Genomic DNA, 22037 nt, shown 5'->3' with positions numbered 1-22037 from the left:
CTGGGCCACCTTGCTGCACTTTGTTACTTTGCTTATTTGTTACTTGCTACGAATTATATCAGTATCAAACTATCGGTTACTACTATTTTACAGCACTGGCAGAGATTACCTTACTGAAACCACTTATCAATTCCTTCTGCTTCTCGTTGGGTTCGGCACTCTTATTTATCGAAAGGACTATGATTGAACTCTTATACTGCTTGTGGATCATTAATGCACCGCGAGCGGGGCACCGGACGACAGTTGTGCCATCTGGAGGACATTATGGATATGCCCTGCTCCACCTAAGGTATGAGTCTTTGGTTGGTGGATTGCGACCAATTCTTTGGCTACAATGGAAAATAAACATGTGAGAACTTTGGAACAATCAGATATATGTGTCCTATGTGCTTTGAGATGGAGGACACCTTCCATGCCGTGTGCAGGTGCCCCATGGCGCGCGCTCTCTGGGATGCCATGAAGGATTCATGGCCACTCCCGGAACTGGAAACCGTAATGAACACTAGCAAAGAATGGCTACTTCATCTCCAGGACAACAACACTGAGCTGTAGCGGCTGGTCATCCTCATGACCTTTTGGAGAGCTTGGCATTGCCGGAACAAAGTCACACACAACAAACCGGCGCCACTAATCAAGAGTTCATGGAGGTTCCTGAATAGCTACATTAAGTCCCTACCGTGTATCAAGCAGCATCCAAAAGAAGTTATGCTCAAAGGCAAGATGGTGGATCAGGAAGTGCCAAGGGTGGTTAGGAGTATAGCGGCACCTTCTAGTGCTATGGCTAATATTCCTTAGGAGAAACCGCCATCGGATTGGGCGAAGCTTAATGTCGATGGATCATATGTCCATGGCGAGGATACACGGGACGCGTGCATGGTGTTAAGGGATAACACGGTGGCCATCATCTTTTCAGCGTATCATTTTCTTCGATCATGTCGCTCCCCAATGGAGACGAAAATGGCAGCGTATCTCGAGGGTACATCCTTGGCGCTGCAGCGAATGGAGAGGCCCACCATCGTCGAACTGGATTGCAATTTGCAAAGCAGGAGTGGATGCCCTGATGGACAGTACTGTCAACCGGTCTGTGCTAGCGGGACCAGTGGACGAGACCAAGCAGCTCCGCATGGGAGACGGCACCATGCATTCGCATTGTTCATGTCTAACTCAGCCAATAGAGCCGCTCATTGCATGGCTCCAATCACCCAACTGTTATAGTTTGTCTTTTGTTTGGGCCTGATGATCTCTGTCATATTTATGAAAACGAGTGTAACGACATTATTTAATTAATGCCAGCTCGTTTCAGTCGCAAAAAAATAAGGGATCAACAATTTGCATGAAAATTACAGCAACTTAATTGAGTGGTGGAGAACATAGATGTGACATAACTAAATCTCGTCTAGATGAGAATTAGCAAATCCGTATTCTTAAACTCTCATCTTATAAAAGGTGATGCCCTCGCATAAGGCCACCAACTACCTATGTACAATATTACATCACCTCATTTTTCTTCCAATGACATTCCAACCACTGGCTCTTACACGCTTTAAGTCTGTGCACGACTTCACCCATGGTGGGCCTGTCATTCTCACCGAGACACTGCAGCGCGATCTTGCCAACCTCCTCGAGGCACTCCATATGCTCCTCCCTATCTGCCACAATGTCTTTATCAAACATCTGCCTCGCTGTCCCTTCCACGGAAGCCTTGATATAATCCATGGGAAGGCTTTGATTTCCATTGTAAATGGCCTTCTTCCGGGTGACGAGCTCCAGCAGGATGATACTGAAGCTATACACATCGCTCTTCTTGGTGAGCAGCCCGGTTTTCATGTACACAGGGTCAATGTAGCCCCTGTCCCCAATCACCCAGTTGGTATGGTGGTCCTTGTCCATGGACATGAGCCTCGCCGTGCCAAAGTCTGACACCTTTGGCACAAACCTGTCGTCGAGGAGGATGTTAGCTGACTTCACATCGCCATGAATGATGGCCATACTCTGGCTCGCCTCCGTGTGCATGTATGCGAGGGCAACCGCGGAGTAGATGGCAATGTCGAGGCGTGTCTCGAGGGGAAGAGGGTCGTTCTTGACATGGAGCACGTCATAGAGGCTTCCCCTGGGAACAAACTCGTACACTAACATAGGAACGTCTGTCTCTAGGCAGCAGCCTACAAGCTGGACCAGGTTCCGGTGGCTGATCTGGGACTGGATCTTGATCTCGTTCACGAAGGACTCCTTATGCCGGCCATCCTTGATAGCGGTGGACTTCTTCACGGCAACACCTGCGGTGTCACCGGGGCCCGCGGTTCCCTTGTAGACTGTCCCAAAAGCACCATGGCCGATGATAGAAGAGTAGTTTTTTGTAATGTATGTGATCTTTGCCTTGGTGAAGATCTTGATCTTGATGCTTTTGACTAGTTGTCCGCCGTTCTTGTTGAACCTATCTCTCAGCTTTCTTTTCTCTCGCTCCATGAGTAAGAATATGAGTAGCACCACGAGTAATGCAATGCCAATGATTGTTCCTGCATGCGAACAGATGTTATTTGCGCAAACTATAGAACAATTGTAATTTTTAACTTTTCACAGAATAATATAGTTTTCTTTAGAAAAGGAGGATGACCCCCGGCCTCTGCCACAGAATAATATAGTACATGTATAAAAAACTGGATGTTAAAATTCAGTGAAATAGAGATATATTTTAGAACGTGGAATTTCATATGTTAGAGCATAAAGACAGTACATAGGGCATACATACAATGCCTCACCTATAACTGCTACTGCAGCCTTGGACAATACGGGTTCACATCGCTTGTTACCATCATCCCGTCGTCCAAAGTTGCATTTACACTCATAATCACCTTCTACATCGTGGCATCTCCCTCCATGACAAGGATACATGTTTTTATTTAAGCACTCATTAATATCTGAAAATGTATGAAAAACAGGGCATATTAATGTTAAACATATAGTAAACATAGTTAGTATTAATTATTTTTTAGGTTTCTATGTGCTTGCAAATAGTGAGAGATAAAATGAGTACTAAATATTCCTGAGATCCCAAATCTTTCTCGGAAGACTGTCTATGGTCTAATCCATAGGATATGTTGAAAAATTAAAAATTCTCATTGCCCAAATCTTTCTCGGCAGACTGTCTATGGTCTAATCCAGAGGATATGTTAAAAATTAAAAAATTCTCAATGTGATGAGAGGAATACACAAATGTAGCAATGAATATAAATGAAAAAATGAAATTTATTTCGTATAATATCATATAATGTGCAGGAATTGAAAGTGTACATACTCTTGCATCCATCTTTTAGGTATGGATTGCCGGTGTATCCCTCGAAGCAGTTGCAGAAATAGCCCGTCGCGCTGTTGCTAGCATTAACGCAGTAGCTCTTGGTGCTAACACATGCCCCGTAGGGATCAATATTTGCCTTGTCAACACCCTGCAGCACAGGCGGGCATCTCCCATCGCTAATTGACCAGTCAAGAACAAGCGGAACAACAGTGCCCTATCCAAGTCTCTTGGCGAATGTCAAATTTCCAACTAGGTCCTTTTTTCTGAATTTGTACCTGTTTTACAAATCCTCAAGGAGGTGAGCTTGGTAAGTTCCCATATTTTTTTGAGTTAATTTCTTGCATCAGATTTGTAGCTAGCTAGCTGCGTTCACGTTGATCTGGACATGGCCGTGTGTGAGTCCTGTTAGCACTTGCGTTTGTGTTGTCTTTTTTTTTTTGAAACGAGGCAAAAGACTTGCCATTTCATTGATTAAAAGAGAATAAGAATTGCCAGGTTAATTTTCGGAAAACCGGGCTAAAACTGATACAACTCAGCCCAGAAAATGGACACCACCGGCCAACCTGGCCACATGCCAACAGATGGCCACAACCGCCAGCGATCGACAGCTTTGACTTTGATGACAATCTTTGCAAGGGAAATATGCAGGCCTTGCGCCGCCCGAGTCCTCCGCGAACGGCCGCCAAGTGCTTGTCATGCACACCACCTGGACACAATCCACCGCAGCTTCGACTCAGTAACAACCAAGCAACCACGGAAGAGCACATCGCACACGCCGGATAGACCAACTACCAGAGCCCGAGCCGTGACCCCAACTTATTTTGACGCCATCATCATTGCCAAACAGACATTGACGCCCCTTGGCCTCGACGAACCAGCCACCAACAACCATCGGTCTCCTAGTTGTAGTCCACTTCAAGACCATGCCCCCAAGGAAGAGAAAGACGCTAGGACGCCTCCATCGCCCGATCCAGATAATCAGAGGTTTCCCTCCGGAGCCAAGGCCGCGGGGAGAGGGGTGACCACACCTCCACAACGACGCTTTCAGGAAAGATCGCGACACCCACGGGCGCCGCCGTCGCCGGTTCCGAAGAAGAGGGTTTCTCTCGGAGATGCCTTGACCACCTGCATCCCACACGACAGACCACTAATTGCAGCCACCAACCACTGCAGAACATGTTGAGGCCGACTTCAATCTAGCCACGGGACCCCTCGATCCGCCATGCCCAGATGCGCTCCGCCCCGGCCCGGGCCGAAGCCGCCACCACCAAACCCGGGGCCGCCGCCCCGGCAACCAGTCCACCACCGCAGGCGACATCACCACTAGAGGAGGTAGACCAGGCCCATCGGCCCTGAGCTCGCAACACCAGATCCAGAGGCAAGGCAGGGCCTGACCAGATCGATGAGCGTGTAGAGGGCCTCGCTGCGAAAGGGCCGGCAGGTAGAGAGCCGCCGGGAAGCCGCAGCCTCGCGCATCGCCAAGAACCTCCGCCGTCAGATGGGCCAGGGCCACATCGAAGGATGGCGAGGGAGGGCGCTGCGGTCGCTGGGCAACGGTCCCTTCGCAAGGCACCGCGACGCCGATGCCGCCTCCGCAGCCGCGCGCCACACCGCCTGGTCGGGCTCCGTCAGGGGAAGCCGCCGTCAAGGGGAGCGCCAGATCCACCTCCAACTCCTTTCGCCGCCAGACGAAAGAAGAGGAAGAGGAAGACCCTGCCGCCGCCGTCTGCCGCCCGAGTCGCCAGAGAGGCGACGCGGGGACGAGAGGAGTTTTTTAGACGGACTTGCGTTTGTGTTGTCAAGCCGTAGCTATAGTAGGACTACCAGTCAATTTAGGTTGAAATACCAATAAAGGTTGCCTTGTGATTAGATTATAGGAAGTAGATAATGTTGACTCCGCTTTGGATTCAGCACACGTCCAAGTATGTGTGTATAAAAATCGCCAAGCCACAATGCACTGGACAAGAGATGTGCTTTTGGCCACATGTATTTTCGTGTGCTTGTCTTTGTGATATGTGATATAATCAATCCTGAGTTCATAATTCACTCTATTTTCTTATATCAAAGGATATTCTTTGATGATAAAAATGCTAAAGAAATTTGACGGTCATATAATTCTAAATTTACAATTATTTTGGATTTGCATGATTCTTCTTGTAAGTAAAATACACTATTTATGATGCAGTTAACTAGCAAGATGGTCCTCGCAGCTGCGAGGCATTATTTTTAGCATACTGAAAAGTATTAGAAAAATCAACTTAAGATTTCATACACATACATTTATATCACTAACAATAAATAATATGGTTATATAACTATCCCAAAGTTATCCTAAATAAAATATCATAACGGAAACATCTTTAACGTCTTCAATTTGTGCGAGTGTTCAATTATTATGGCATTCGCAAGAACACCATATACTATTTATCATATGTAGTGTTGCCTTTACATAACACTAGATCACTACACAGAATTAAACTTCAGATCATGAGCTAACTTGCTATTTTGTATGTTGTGATAGATGAGTGCATGGCGATAAAATATATATTGGTGGTCACTGGTATTAGATTCGGACTTATCTGTATATTATGACGCAAATAATAATGAGTGTTTCATCAAAACAATGGTCTAATGTTGCTTTGATAAACTTACAAAGACATATCAATTATGGTTCACTAGGATGTGTTATGTGCAATTATGAAGAAATCACATTCTAGTCTATTAATAATGGCTCAAAGCATAATTTTATTCTATATAACGTCAAGGACTTCATTGTGTTAGGATTTTCTGGCATTACTATATGTTTAGTGGGCCACCTGTACTATAGCCAATATCTTGGTATGTGAATACTATTAGGAAGATGTACTTTCAGATAGAGAAAATTATGGTTAAAAACAATGACACTGCATGCATCTTGAATTTTTGGATGATCTTTTGCATGGAATAAGTTCCTTAATAAATTAAGTAAAAATAATTTACCCCCATTGATAGGATAGGAGACATGAATTGTTAGAAATTTACATTTACCTTTTCATCAAGTCTTCTCATCTACTCTCTCCAATCATACATGCTCGATGTGCATTCGGTAGTTATATTTGGTAGTTATATTCGATGTGCTCCAATCATACATGTTCGGATTGAGTGTATCAGGTTTGGATTTCTGTAACTATCATCATCTGTAACATGTGTAACTTATGGTAGCATGTTATATTGTGTGTAGTCCAAATAATAATCTAAAAGTATGTATGTTGGTAGATGATTATGAGGATATATTAAGTATGATACTTATAAGCGTGCTTATTGATTGTGACATGTTTAGGTATGGTAGCGAAGATTAATCGCATGTAGTATATACGGTAATAAAAGTATGCTCCACCATATTGATGACCAGAATTCCTAACGTGCCTCTCTTTTCTCTGTTGTATGATGATTTAAATTAAAATACATATATGTTTAGCTACAACTATGATTATCATTGGCTTTGATTTGTTGGGTTCATTTACGAAGATCTAGCTATTATAGTCTAGTAACAAATAAAGGGTTCGTCGTGTTAATGGTAAAAAATATTACTTATAGTCAACTTTTAGGATGTGATTAATATGTGCCCCTTCAGTTGTAGAAGCCAGTCTGCCAATAACAACTTGGGTATTTAGTTATGGAAGATTACTTATAGTCCAAAACTTTTAGGATGTGATTAATATGTGTGCCTTCAGTTCTGGAAGCGCGCCCGAGCCGTCCTTTTTTTGGCTTAACACTGGCGAGCCCGGCAGCGCTCCCCCGCTCCCTCCGTCACTTTTTGGCTCAATGTTGGCGAGGACGGCCGCGTGCCCCCGCAGCACCGCCGAGGAATCCGATCCATCAATGCCTCTAGCTCCACTCTGATGTGCTCCATCTCCGCTGCAAGCCACCATCCAACCTCCCCCCTAGAAGTTGCAACCAGCTAAGCTAGAAGCTGCAATTGTCGATGGAGAAGTTGCAAGCAGCGAGCGGGGAGTTGTGACCGGTACCCGGCGTATATGCGACTGGGGGCAATGGTGGAGGAAGTTGCAAATGGCGACGTCCGGTGCTAGGACCGACGACTGTTGGTGCTGGAACCGGCAATGGCCTGCGGCGTGAAAGCTGGTGCTCACACCAGTGCAGGAGGCGACGTACCCACTACGCCGCGTGTTAGAGACGATGACCACAAGATTCGAGGCGACAACGGCAAGTCCTGCAACCAACACACACCGGTGCTGGAGACGATGGATATAAGTGTTGGGGGACCAGCGACGGCCGTCATTCAGGATGTTAGGGCTACGGTGACAAAGTGTTGGAGATAGCGTCGAGTTTTTTTTGCTGGAACCAGCTTCAAATTTTGCTACCACTGTCTTCGGGTTTTTATTGGAAAAAACCAAAAAATTTGCTACCATGCTTGTTTACTTGCTAGAACCAGTGTACCAACTTGCTACCACCGTCTTTGATTTTTGTTGGAACTGACCAAATTTTTGCTGCCATGTCTTCTTTTGCTAGAATCATTGTACCACTTTTGCTACAACCGTTTTGATTTTTGCTACTAATGCACTGTCGATTGTTACATACATTTTTTCATGAGGTTACCGAGCCCTTGACTATGTATTTTTCACTGCAACGTTGTTAATTTTTGCTACTACCGGTGTCGGCACTTCCTGCTTTCATGCCCGTGAAAATAAGAGCTGCAACCAAAAACGATGGCGAGCTGCAGCGGTGGTGCATGGGTGGTTTTTCAACCAAGGTGTTGGGGGCATTGCGACATTTGCTGGAGAAGGAGATAGAGGTATTTTTTTGGTGCAACCCCATCCACGACGATGACTACTTTGCTGCTGGCAACTACAACTCCGCCCGGCTAGCTATGGAGGAGAAGGGTGCTCTGTGCATGGAGAGCGTCGGTATTTCCCCTTTTTTATCTCGCGTGCGGTGAAGGGAAGGAGATGATGCATGGGGGAAGTCATATCTAACAGATGTATACAGGGGAATCGGGTGGCTACACGATGACCAGCCCAAATTTGGGCCAGTCGACCGGCGCCTAGCACTGCCCTATAATTTATAATCTTGTACTATGATGTGTCCACTGTCATATTAGCAAATGTTATCAAGCTACAAATTCTAACATTTTAATGGTGGGCTTGATTGCACTTAAAATACCATCACCATCACCAGAACCATACGAAGTCAAGCCAACTTTCAGGACACCGTGTGTGGCACATATTATGGTAGGAACCTTACCAATCTATTTGTGAATCGGTCTGGTAGCCTGCATTGAAAGATATATCCTTGTTTTTTTTTCTAGCACAAGTACGTAGTCTAAGTTACTTTCTATGTGATCGAGTTGACCTAGTAATTAATTAGGACCTAGTAAGTGCCACATTTCAGGTACGAGCACATTACAACTTTGAACATTTTTTATGGCAAGTTTAGTTATGCGAGGTTGGCAAGTTTAGTTGGCAAGCATGACAACTTTAATTCTTCAGTTTATTTTCGACAGAAACTTCAAGGTGTCAATGAAATTTGACATCCTTGTGTGACTGCAAGTGCCATCGAAAAACGTCAAGGCTGGAGTGCCACGCACCTGACATGTAGCACTTGTCATTTGGGATTAATTAGGTAAGATTTGATTAGTTTGAACAAGAGCGAAAGAGATCCCTGTTGTTATTTGTCTGGTACAACCTCCGTCCCAAAAAGGCTATATTAGATTTGTTTTTCTAGACAATGATAGGGACAAATTTAAGGGAGGACGAGGGGGGCTATACCCCCCTCAACAATCTACATCTTCTTCTATGGTAGTGGCTGCTGGAGCCAAAAAAATCACACCATGAGAGCTTCACCCCCTCTGTGAGTAAGCATGCATAAAATCTAGCTCCGTCCCTGGATACAAATGTATTTAGACACATTTTAGTCATAGATACATCCGTATCTAGACAAATCAAACACAATCTTTTCAAGATGGAAGGACTACTACTTGAGTGTCGGTTTGAGCGGGAAGAGATTCCTAGTCGGTTACGTGAACTAGGCCTGGTTGTTATGTGCCTGCGAGCACTATATATATTGAGGATCGTGTAGGGTAAGATTTGTTTTTATTGGAATCTCTACCGAGGGACTGTGGTATCCCCAGCCCACTAGGGTTCAAATCCTGGTGCTCACACTTATTCCTAGATTTATTTCAGGATTTCCGGCGATGCGCATTCAGTGGGAGGAGACGTTCCCGTCGACGACGAGGTGCGTACGGTGACTTCATAAAACTCAAGATGATATGCCGGCTCAGTCTTTCGGAGGTGCTCATAAGGGTAGGGCATGCGTGTGTGCATTCATAGGGATGAGTGTATGCGCGTGTATATGAGCGCTTGTGTCTGTACTGATGTTCAAAAAAATAAAGGGGTATTGCTTCTCTCGGTACGTCATTTAAATTGCCTCAAAAGTTGCAAAATAGTATCCACCAATGTCACCTATAAGTAATAAAAAAATATTGCACACAGAAGAATCCCCAACTGGGCCGGCCTATGCAGCAGGGAGCTTCTATACTGCACCCTACGCGCCAGGAAAAAACACAGCGCGCCCATTTGGGCTGGCCCATGTCCGGGCGGCCTTTTTATAAAGTTTGTTTTTTATTTCCCGCTGTTCTTTTTTGTTTTTGTTTTTTCAACTGAAAATAATTTGGGACTTCGAAAGAATTCCGAAAAAAATAGAATTTCGAAATAAAATATTCAATAAAACATCCAATGTCTGTGATTAAAAAACAAATCGCAAATTCAAAACAAAATCGGGTATATAAATGTTAATGCTTTTTTGAAAGGTTTGTGTATTTATAAATGTTAATGAAATTGAACAAAATTTCGCCAATCCAATAAAATATTCATGAATGGAAAAATATACTAAAAATTCAAAATTTATTCATGACTTACAAGATAGTTTATTCATTTATAAAATGTTAGCTCATTCAGAAAACGATCATGCATTTAAAAAATGTTTGTTAAATCAAAAAAATATTCCTTAACTCAAAAAAATATTCGTGAGTTTAAAAAATTGTTCCAACAATTTTGAACAAATTCTTCGTCCATTATAGAAATGCTCGGAGATTCAAGAAAGTAGTTTAAATGTTGTTTCACAATTTTAAAAAAATGTTTGCAAATAGTATAAAATGTTCACGAATTCAAAAAAAGTTCTTGATTTTAGAAAAAGATCGAAAATTTGTAAAAGTGTCACTAATTTTAAAAATATTCATGGTTTCAAATATGTGCACGAGTTCATAAAATGTTCATGATTTCAAAAATTGTCCATGATTTCACGAAATTGCGACTGATAGTGTATCTCGGCGATGCGGCAAAATGTTGTCTGGCCATTGGAGATTATAATTTCTTTTTCCTTCTGTTGCAACGCACGGGCCGTTTTGCTAGTTGAATAAAAAGTCAGAAGCATCCCATGTTGAGGGAAACCTAATATCGTGCTTGCTTTTGCTTCTCCGAGGAAGATTTTGTCGTTGGTACACGTGGAGTTGATTTAATCTACTCGACACCAGTTTTCGAGCTCGTATAATTTTGCATCTCGCTTCTTTGTGATTCATCATATTCTAATTAATGATTAGTGATACATGATTTAATTTGGTATTTTCAATACATATTAATTTGTACGTACAAAAGAGTGCATTTATACCTAACGTGCCTTACACTCCCATTACTTAGTGCGCTCTTGGCTCAAGAGTCCTTGAAACATAAGTCCTGATAAGTACATCTGAATTGAACATAGGCAATGGATTTGATTGAACATACATATTTGAAAAGGACTCTACTGATAAAGAATAAATATTTTTTTTATTTCTCCATAGCTATATGTTATAGACCCAACAATCACAATAATTTTGATGATACGGATCCAATGGTTATGATCTATTTAGTAATATTATGGAGATCCGATCCCTGGAAAAATTAAACACTTTGCATGGAAAGTTCTAAATGGGTCACTCCCTTGCTTTGGTAACCTACCAGATAGACATATTCCACTAATTCCCCAATGTCCGATCTGTCCTGTTGGACTTGAGGACATCCAACACACTTTATTTAGCTACGGTTGAGCTATGGATGTGTGGACAGAGCTGGGACTACATGAAATCATTACTGATGCAATGGAGGAGGAACAGTCGGGTTCTGTGGCAATGGAGATCCTGACCAGGAATCATTCAGTCCTGGACGGATTACTTATAGCAGAATTGATCATGGCAGTTTCTTGGTATATTTGGTGGCAAGGCCTCCAACATTACAGAACAGTTGTTTCTAGCAAAGTACTGGTGACGAATTATACCAGAGCACATACATCAAAGCAGCCTATGAGGACGCAAGATCATATGTGGAAGAAGCCGGGAAGTGATGTTATTAAAATTATTGTAGATGCGGCATTTCAATATGAAACATTTCGGGTGCTACATGCGTGATTGCTCGTGACGGAAAAGGTACCTTTATAACTGCAACTAATTGGTTCCTTCCACATATCAGTTCTGTCAATGCGGCAGAGATAACAGCTTCCGAAACGGATTGTCCTTAGTAGGATAAATCGGGTGTAATAAGTTGACGATAGAATCTGACAGCTGTTTTTCGTTGGAGGCAGATCAACAAGGAGGCAACCATGTGGGTTATGTGTTGCTATAGTACTCGAATGCAAGGAGCTGACCCTAGATTTCGCAAAAATATCATATGCCCACTGTCTCCGAGAAGCAAATGAAGTTGTTGATGTGTTAGCGAAGAATTCTTTTAGCGGAAAATGTTCTGCGTTTTGGGACTCTGTGATCCCTGATTTTACTTCTCAAGCTCTTATAATTGACCTATCGATTTTCTGAGAAATAAAGTCTTTACTCCTTAAAAAAAAGAATAGCATAGATCTAACTAACTTATTTAGGTACTTTATGTAAATCTAACAGTGTGATCTATTATAATATAAGTCCAATACAACTGTGATGATCGAACTGATATGATTTGTGTAGGTACAGTTACATAGATCTAACGTATACGATTTGTTTAGGTTCGTTTTATGTAGGTCCATCAGATGTGATCTATTAAAATAAATCCAACGTTCAAAATGTTTTCGATGATGTGGATCAACATGGTGTCTCGAAAAGCAACCCTTATTGTGCTTTACGTATATAATAAATAGATAATGCTAATAATAAGTAGTACGAGTAGAAAAAAGCAATACAAACGTATGGGACGTAGCCCTATTGGGCTTTCCTCTGCCATAATCCTCTTTGCTGGTAGATCGCCGACCTCCTCCTCCCAGCCAGCTCTGCGAGTGGGGGTGTCCGGGGAGGCCCTGACCTACCGATGGGATCCATAGTTTTATCTTCTTGGAGTAGTTAATTCTCAGTTCGGTGTTTGGGGGGCCTTGAACTACCAATGGGAGCCATAGTTTTATCTTGGAGTGGATAATTCTCCATTCGACTGTGGAGATACGATGGTGTCTCCTTAGGTGTTGAATAAGATCTCCCTGCCTGGCCCTCATCCCTGGTGATGCTTCTGCATACCACCGGGAGACGTGTGGATAATGGTGTGTCCTCAAATCTGGTTCGTCGAGTCTGGTTGTTTTCTCTGCAGGTTTGTCTCGATCGATCTCATGCGGAGCAAAAAAATGTGGTTGTATGTCTTGTTCCTCCGGCTCCAGCTTCGACTAATAAAAGTTGGCTAGATTCAGTCTCATCGCAGAGTGTGGGAGGTTTGTATTCCTCGACTCCGTTTGGCTGAAACTACAACATTCTACTAGCCTTCTTTGTTGTTTTCTTGTCCGGGGCAACGGTTTACTGTGCAAAATCGCGACGGCGTCTCTTACAGTATACAGGTATGACATTTTTAACCTATGTTTCTACGAGCTCCTAAGTTTAAACAAGTTTTCTCTCTTGAGACAGACGCCCAAAGGCGACAACGAACTTCACCCACAACGCGCTGCCGGTGGATGCTCAAGGGAGAAGACTAGAACAACATGAAGGATTTGAATGTATTTTTTAATTTATATAAGCATTTTTATAAGGGTTTATGCTAGTTATATATGTCCTTTGACCTTTTCACAAGAAAAAACAGTAAGAGTACTTTAGTCAACTAAATTAGCAACATGGATTAGTGAGCCGGTCTTATAGGTAGAGTTTTAGATGGAATGTTACATCAGAAGGAGGAATTCACGTTGGGTTTGGAGCTAACTAAGAGATGCCAGCGTGATATATATGTAAGTAGACAGAGTAAGTTTCAGGATATTTCTTACTTGTACTATCAAAATAATTGGAAAATTAATTTAAAAGAGGTTAGATAACGGCAACATTTTAATCAACAAATATGCTATTTTACAGTCGACATCATTCATGTAAGTTTCATTCTAATTTTTTCCCCGCAATTATGTACCGTGATTTGTGTTCTTATCTGTCGACCAATCGGTTGTCTTTCTATCAGATCGCTAGCGTTTCTATCGATCCGCCCATTGATTGTGAGGCCCCTTCTTTTTACTTGTTTTGTATTGCTTTTGCACTCTCCTAGCTATATCCATCATGTATCCCCCATGGTAGAGGCATAGGTGACATGTTTAGACAACATGTGAATCAATGTCACTTAGATGTATATACACTAATTCATAGTACTGTTTTATGATTAACTAACGGTTATGATAATCAGCGAATGTTTGCTTGGAGGGATGGAAATTGCGAACGTTTTGATGGCACATTTTGTTGACGCGAGGATGGCAAAGATGACAATTTTAGTTTGCAAGCATGGCAAATTTAGGACGAAAAACAGAATTGCGGCCGAGTTGTCATGCTCGGCGAACACAATTTGCCATCGAAATCGTTCGTGAATGCCATCCTTCCCGGTGAATGTTCACTGACTATTGGGGTCCTTATAACTGAAGCTTTATATTTTCTAAATCAAAGGATATGAATATGATCATTGTAGATAGAATTTTAATAGTACTTCATTCCCCACAATTATATGTCTAAATTTATTGGGTTCATATGGACATGCTTAGTATTTTTTATTAGGAAAATACTTCTGTTCTAGATGAGAATTAACTGTCACATCTAAATTTCTAACCACAAGATTTATTTTGTCATGATCCATGCGTGTTTGAGCACGGCTCGCGCTGCGTCGTCGTGTGTACACAAGTCGTTGTGTGTGTTCCTATTGCAACGTGCTTGTTGTGTTGGTTTTTTATTTTCTTGTTTGTTTGGCTTGGCCGTTCACCTCAGTAAGGGCCATGTGTGAGCTCTTTTTTCCTGTGAGAGGATGTGTCCCTTTGTGTTGTGTTTTGGTGGGTTATCTTATTCCTTGTATTTTCTGTTTGCTTTGTTTTGCCTTTCGAGGGAGAGCGGTAGAGAACAGAGTATATGGGACTTGAAAAAGTAAAAAAAAATTGAACTTGAAAAGGTAATAATTAGTGAATCAAGAATTGCTAGCAGTACAATTTATATGCATATATAACCGTTTGAATGGCCATATAATCAATCAATAAAACTAATAAAAATAAGAAATAAGTAGTAGTACATACCAGCCTTTGGTGGCGACGAAGGCATATTGACACAGGTTGCCAGGCACATGATAGTCGCTCTCCTCCGCCCAGTCGGACCAACTCACGTTGACTGCGAAGAGGCCGGGCATTATTGACGCCTCGCAGCAGCCGTGCCCGCTGCAGGGTGCGCCGTCATCTGCCGTTTCGTTCACGCTAGCACACGTGGTGATGCAGCCGGTGTGGTAGTCGGTGCCGCTGTCGCCAACGAGCTGGGCCAGTGAATTACACCCGACGGACGTGAACACGTTGTCCGACGGCGACACCAGGAACGTGGTGCTGCTGACGCTGAGTTCCATGCTCTGCGTCTGCGCGTAGATTGTATTGTTGCTGCCCGGCACGCGGCAGCTGTAGGTCAGGAAGGTGTAGACCACCATCTGCGCCGTCTCCAGTGTGATGTTGGCGATCATGATGTTGCCCAACTGCAGGCTCGGAGGGCTCGTCGTCTCGTTGCAGGTGACTTCGAAGCCGGCGTCCATGGAGCACCCAGGGCCGACGCCGAATGGGTAGTGGATCTCTACGTCCCCGCACTTTGCAGGACAGTTTGTCCGCTCTGCTGCTGGCAACACCGGCTGGCTGGAGACTCCAGCAGCGATGACCGCGGCATAGGAGACAGCAAGGAGAAGCACTGCTTGTGGCATGGCTAACATCACTGAGGACTGCTTCCTCTGATCTCCGTCTGTAGAAGTAGAAATACATATATGCGTTGTGAGGCAGGAACTTGCAAGTAAGTTCAATTACTATTTATATATCCCGCAAAAAAAAGTTCAATTACTATTTAACTAACACTGAACAGAAATGCACCCACGGTCAAAAATCCAGAAAAACAGAAGCTAACCAAACCCTAAGTGGGAAAGCTATGAACAAGGCCTACTGAAACGCGAATAAAAATGTAGAAAAACAGTACCGTGCAGCTACGCTAATAGATTCAGGCAGTGCAGATAGTAGTTCTCAGATACAATACAAAAGAAGACCAAACAGACTGTAACCTGTGCTACTCTGGTGGAAGTTGACTCCGGAATTGGCTATATGTCAAAATAATCCGAGATAGTATCCAAATTTCATGATTCAAGTTGAGAACTTGATGAACCCTCTGAATGTCTTAGAGTCTGACATGTGAATAATGGATTATAAACTGATGAAAATAAAAATGTTTTCTAAAACTCGACTTGTTGCAAATAGTTTATAAACTAGTTTAAGGCGTTGACATCTAGCAACCACTATATATTTCGTATATAAGTGGATGCTACTGAGTGTTCAAACTTCAGAGATCTAAGAATGGAATGAACCAAGCATAATGGAGTTGGAATCTTCGTTCAAATGAAATTGTCAAGGAATTCGATTTCATTGGGGATAGCGAAGATGCTTGTGTTTACGAGAAAATAAGCGGGTGCATGATATTATTTCTAAATATTGTGTGTGCATAACAGATTGTTGATTGGAAATATTATAAATGTCTTGACACAAATTATGACTTAATTAAAACTAGTTTTTAATAAAGTACTTGACAAGACAGCATTAGTATTAGGCATAATGATATATGGAGATAGTAGTGCCTAATAGGGCTAAGCAAAAATACATATTGACAAGATACTAAAGTGATTTGGTATGGAAAACACCAAGAATAGTTTCTTGCCGAGGTCGCATATAGAAAGAATTTTATTTAAGAATCAATGAATATTGATGAGCAAAGTATATGATTGAGATGTCATTCACATTTGTGTTTGAACTAATATATATTACATGGTATGTAAACAACTAGATATATTCAAGATATTCAAGTACTTCAAGTAAGTTGAGAGCAAGTTACCAGAGTGATCAAGGTATTGGTCATAGGAAAGCAAGTGAAAATGTGGTCAAGTACTAATGTAGGGATGATGATATGTTTCTTGCATACACAGAATATGAAGAGATCATTGTAATTAAGTAGTTACATCAATGCAGTCTTCATCAGTACTCCAAGCGAATTTTTGACTTCAATTAAGGTTTTGTGTATTACATAAGTGATGGTGCAGTAAATTGTTCCAAACAGTTATTGCAGCGAATTTTATAACAAAGAGGCTAAGTATATTGTTTCTTTAGAAGTAAACAATGGAAGGTCATGGATCAACTAGTTCATTCATGAACTTGGTATGATTTCGAAATGATTGAGCCAATGAAATACTATTGTATAATGGTAGCTCCGATGCTTAATCTAAGGAATCAAAGGTCCTACCATTGATTCAATATATACAAAGCCAGTTCTACATAAATTATAATTTTTTGTGATTGCATCAAGATACACAGATATGCAAAGAGACACACGAACTGAATTTGTCAGATCCATACAACAAAGTCTACACCGCAACCGAAGCATAATATACAACAATTTGCCATGGGTATAAAGGACATTAGCTTTGACTACATTATTAACTCTAGTGCAAGTGGGAGACTATTGCAAATATGCCTTAGAGGCAATAATAATTGTGTTGTTATTTATTTCTAGGTTTGTGATTATTGTGTATATTCTATTCCATAACTGCTATGGTTCTCGAATATGTGATTCGGAGAAAAACTCATAAGCACGTGTAGAGTTATAAACAGTAAAACAAGATTCCTAGTCTTGCCTCTAGGACTAGCTCAAAGTGTTGACTGATGATTCCGTTTTCCTAATCATGGGCATGATCATATTGCCTGCAACATTTCAGAGCACGATGTTGGACTAACACTCGTGTTGAATTGACCCAAGTTGTTTGTTATACATAGAGATTATGTCGTCTGAAGTCTATAGTCCATAACATAGGAGTTAACTTATGTATGATTCCTTAGACCATGAGAGTATCAAGTCAGTCCATACCAGAAAAAAGTTGTCATTAACCAACTGGTGCAGCAAAATCGCTAGCAACGAAACTTGAAAACAAAGTTTGGCATATGCTCTCGTCCAAAACTTGGCTAGTTGAGTAGTTGATTAATGAGAGAGAAACTTGGCTAGTTGAGTAGGTGTCTTGTGTAGTCACAGTGTGGAATAGTTGTTGTAACTGATCTTGACCCACGCTCTCATCCAAACCTAACCTAGTAGAATGGGTCAATAACGCCAATGGTACATGGTAGTCTATTTCTCCATGGAATGCTTTTCCTTGGACCGTAGGCAGTGTGTGTATCATATATAGAAAAAATTATACACATATATATACTTTTTTTTGCGGGCACACACACACACACACACACACACACACACACACACACACACACACACACACACACACACACACACATATATATATAGATATATATGATCTTATTTAAATATAAGATGAACATTTAAATATACGATGACCTCTTTCCGTACTACAAAAATGTTCATCGCACACATACATTTTTAATTATGTGTGTGTGTGTGTGTGTGTGTAAAATGATGTGACAAACATTTTTATTTAAATACGATACACTTTTGTAATATATGATGCAATGAACATATTTTTAATTATATGATGTGATGATCATTTTTTTAATATCATATAACCTTTTTCAGTATCATATAACATTTAATAAGAAAAATTTAATATACGGTGAACTTCTTGTAAATAGGGAAACACAAACAACACATATATGTTCACACTGACAGCATATATGTTTTTATAACCTTTAGACATGTCTTAGCCTTTTGGACTCTTCCATTTTTTGATATGTTTTTTTATTTGGATTTCTTTTATATTTTTTAGTCTTGGGTATTCTTCGGCCGTATGCCATATTTTTATTGTATATTGAAACAATGTTAACAATATACATATTGTATGTTATCTTTATAAATACAGATCATACATTGTACATTAGATCATTATACAATATATACGCGGTGACTATATTTTTTGAATATTAGGCAGTGACCATAATTTTAGTACGTGGTATATTATATAATTATGGTCACTGTCCATAATGTGTATAATTTTTCAATATACGATGCGCACACTGCATACGGCCCAAAGAATACCTAAAATCTGAAAATAGATTAAAAAACGAAAAAAAGACATATACAAAAAAAAAAGAACAGTTAAAAAGGCCAGGACATGTCAATAGTAATACTCCCTCCGTCCGAAAATACTTGTCATCAAAATGAATAAAAGGGAATGTATTTAAACGTATTTTAGTTTTAGATACATCATTTTTTGTTCATTTTGATAACAAGTATTTTCGGACGGAGGGAGTAGGATATAGATGTATGTGCCTGCTGCATTAAAGAGTTCCAGTAGTGACGCACTTGTCAGCCAACTTGCGTCGTTTTGGAAACGGCACCGCGCAGGTTCGAATCCTGTCCCAGCGCGCCTGTGATTTTTTGTTCTGGTACGACGAAACGAGCCAAATTTAAAAGGTCAAAAGGCGTGCAGAACTACGGGAAAGATTCGGTAGCGCATTGGCAGCGAGATGCTTGTGCTAACCGGACGGCGCGCGATTGGAACTTGCCCCAAACGGGGCGCTTGTAATTTTTTTTCCGTCAGGACCTTTTTTTTTAGGGAAACAAAGGATTGATGCGTGACTAAATAAAAATTAAGGGTCCCTTTGAAAAAGAACATGCCATGTCAGCACCTGACAGGCAGGCCCAACGGTCAAATACACTATTAGACATGGTTTACACTATTTTATAACAGACTGCCCCAAACATGATACTGACATGTAAAAATTACGAAAAGTGGTACCAATCCGTCACCACTGTCCCAAATGTGGTACTATCGTATAATTTTCTCGTTTTAATGACTGTCAGACCCGTCATTCTGCCTTGGACGATGACATGCAATCTATGGACGGCGGCTTGATGCACACTATATGGTTTTCCAGTGGCGGCAGTTGGATTTCTGGTCCAGCACTTGTAGCTGCAGGGATCGTGGAAAGTGATGAGGACAACACATGATTGACTTTGATTCGATAGTGCTTGTCGAGTACCTAGTCTAGAGCACCCGGGTTAAAATTCTAGGTATGAATCGAGTTAGTTTTACCTGGCAATGACGATGTTTTTCCGTCATTACCTTATTAAATGCATTGCTCGGATATGCTCAAACTTGTTCATTAGGATGAAAAACTAGAATCTTTTTGGTGACAGTGACGTTTGAGCATCTTTTTCTTCATGCAGTTGTTGCTGTTGAAGAGCATTTCTGACTACCATGTGGTGTCAAAAGATGATTGGTGTAGATATGGTCATTCATAGTTTGTCGATCTTGGATCATTTTTGGGTTTTTCCCCTCGCTTAGACATAATTGTGATCTTATATGACTTTGTTGTTTGCCAGCGGGTTTATGTGTGTGTTGTGATACTGGCTATGTGCATCCTAACTATGCATAGGTCGGGTATGCACTCATTGTGTTTGTATCCCCTTGATGCTTCATCGAGTAAATAAATTCACTCTTTGTCGAAAAAAATGTCTGAAGTTAAACTTCGAAAAGTTTGACCAACTTTATAAAAAGAAATATCAACATATACAATACAAACTTAATATCATTCGATGTGCCATGCATTTGATTTTCATATTGTATAACTTTAGTACGGTAGATGTTAATGTTTTTTCATATAAATTTGATCAAAGTTTATTAGCGTGACTTCATATAAGTATTATATCCAGAGTAAAAAAGATCGGAGTAAGTACTAACAAAATAAAAGTTAGACTATCGCTATTCTATCTTTTTCCTTGCCGAAAACACACAAATTTGTCTAACAGCCAACGGGCTGCTGCACATCCCATGCACACGCACATGTCAACAACTTGTGCAACTACTCTTCCTAAGAGTATCTATAGCCAGACTTCTCAAATGCTCTCTATACGTACAGGCCGACGGTCCGACCAGTGACTGATCACAAAAATGTGACCCAGCTGAGATTGTCAAATCGTCCGTATACGTCCGGACTGACCTGCACCCTTCATATGCAATCCAAATCTTGGATAGATATGAGGAGGCCCTGGCACGGCCGGGCATGTCCACTATGTCAGATCTGGCTCACGCTGGTCCGTCCTGACCCCACATATATTCGTGCACATCTGCATCCTGGATAAAACCCTATTCACTCCATTCCACCACAAGCTCCGTTTCGGCTATCTCTAGTCTTCTCCGGCATGATGGGTAGCGGATTCGACTCCAAAATCTTCCGATCCATCAACTGGGACATCATCCAATGTTGGGACAAGGAGGATATGGCCGTCCGCATGGCTCTCGGCCGCTCTAGGGAAGAGTGCGCCTGGCGGTCAGAGTCAATCCGATGGGAATCCATTGCATCCGCGCAAATGGCGCTCGGATCTGCCGGGGTTGGTGGATCGAGCTGCGTGCCCTCTCCCTCATCGGTATAATCCAAAATGATGGCTTTGTATAGATGCAAAATGTATAATTCACGGCACGATACTCGGCCCAGTAAATTACATGCAAAACTCAAACTAAACATGCAGATACATGAATCAAGATTAAAGCTAATAGAAAACACACAAGTGGCCCAAACTTCCTAAGATGATATCACAGAATGATGGTTGAAATGCTTCGCGATAGTAGTAAACAATACCCTTTTGTTTCCTCTGTTAGTCTTTTAAAGAGTCTTCAACTGAGAGACAGATTCAGTTTGCTGACTCCATCTGTACTCGCAACCAACCGCGCCGAGCTCAAATTCATCAACGCGGTTCACATCACACACTGCTAGCTGCAAAACTGATCACAATCGTTCTCAGATATTGAAAGATCGAGAACGGGGAGGAGAAGAGGAAGAGTAAGAACTGTACATACCTGTACTAATCTGGTCGAATCAGCTTCATCGTCTCCACTCCCCACGCAGGCTTGCAGTTTTGGAGTTTCTTCTTCTCCGAGCCAAACTTGAGAGATGTCTCCAAGATGAGCAGAAGTTCGTGGCAATGAGTAGGCGAAACGTGCAGAAATAGAGAAGCTATAACCTATCTCAAGGTCCAAGTGTACTCCAATGATTGGCGATAATCTATCACCCAACAGCTCCAAGTTGCCATATATACTAGCTTTAAAATACTGTTTACTCCATGATTAGCGATAAATAATCATCCCTAGCAACTACCAAGAACCTTCGACCTCCAAGTTGCCATATATACTAGCTTTAAAATACTGTTTACTCCATGATTAGCGATAAATAATCATCCCTAGCAACTACCAAGAACCTTCGACCTCGGCTCTTCAAGTTTGACTAAGGAGCTCTACTGTTGGTCTGTTCCTCCTCAGCGATGTCCTCA

The 22037-nt window shown here is 41.6% G+C and overlaps 1 pseudogene; it reads right to left on the bottom strand.

Annotated features, from left to right (window-relative positions):
• Positions 1-1334: 1334 nt before the first annotated feature.
• On the bottom strand, positions 1335-21749 carry LOC119361932 (annotated as a pseudogene).
• Between the last annotated feature and the right edge of the window lie 288 nt (positions 21750-22037).

The sequence above is a fragment of the Triticum dicoccoides genome, chromosome 2B, assembly GCF_002162155.2.
Source record: "Triticum dicoccoides isolate Atlit2015 ecotype Zavitan chromosome 2B, WEW_v2.0, whole genome shotgun sequence".
NCBI lineage: Eukaryota > Viridiplantae > Streptophyta > Magnoliopsida > Poales > Poaceae > Triticum > Triticum dicoccoides.
Note: the sequence above shows the minus strand (reverse complement) of the source record. Positions and strands in the feature narration are given on the sequence as shown.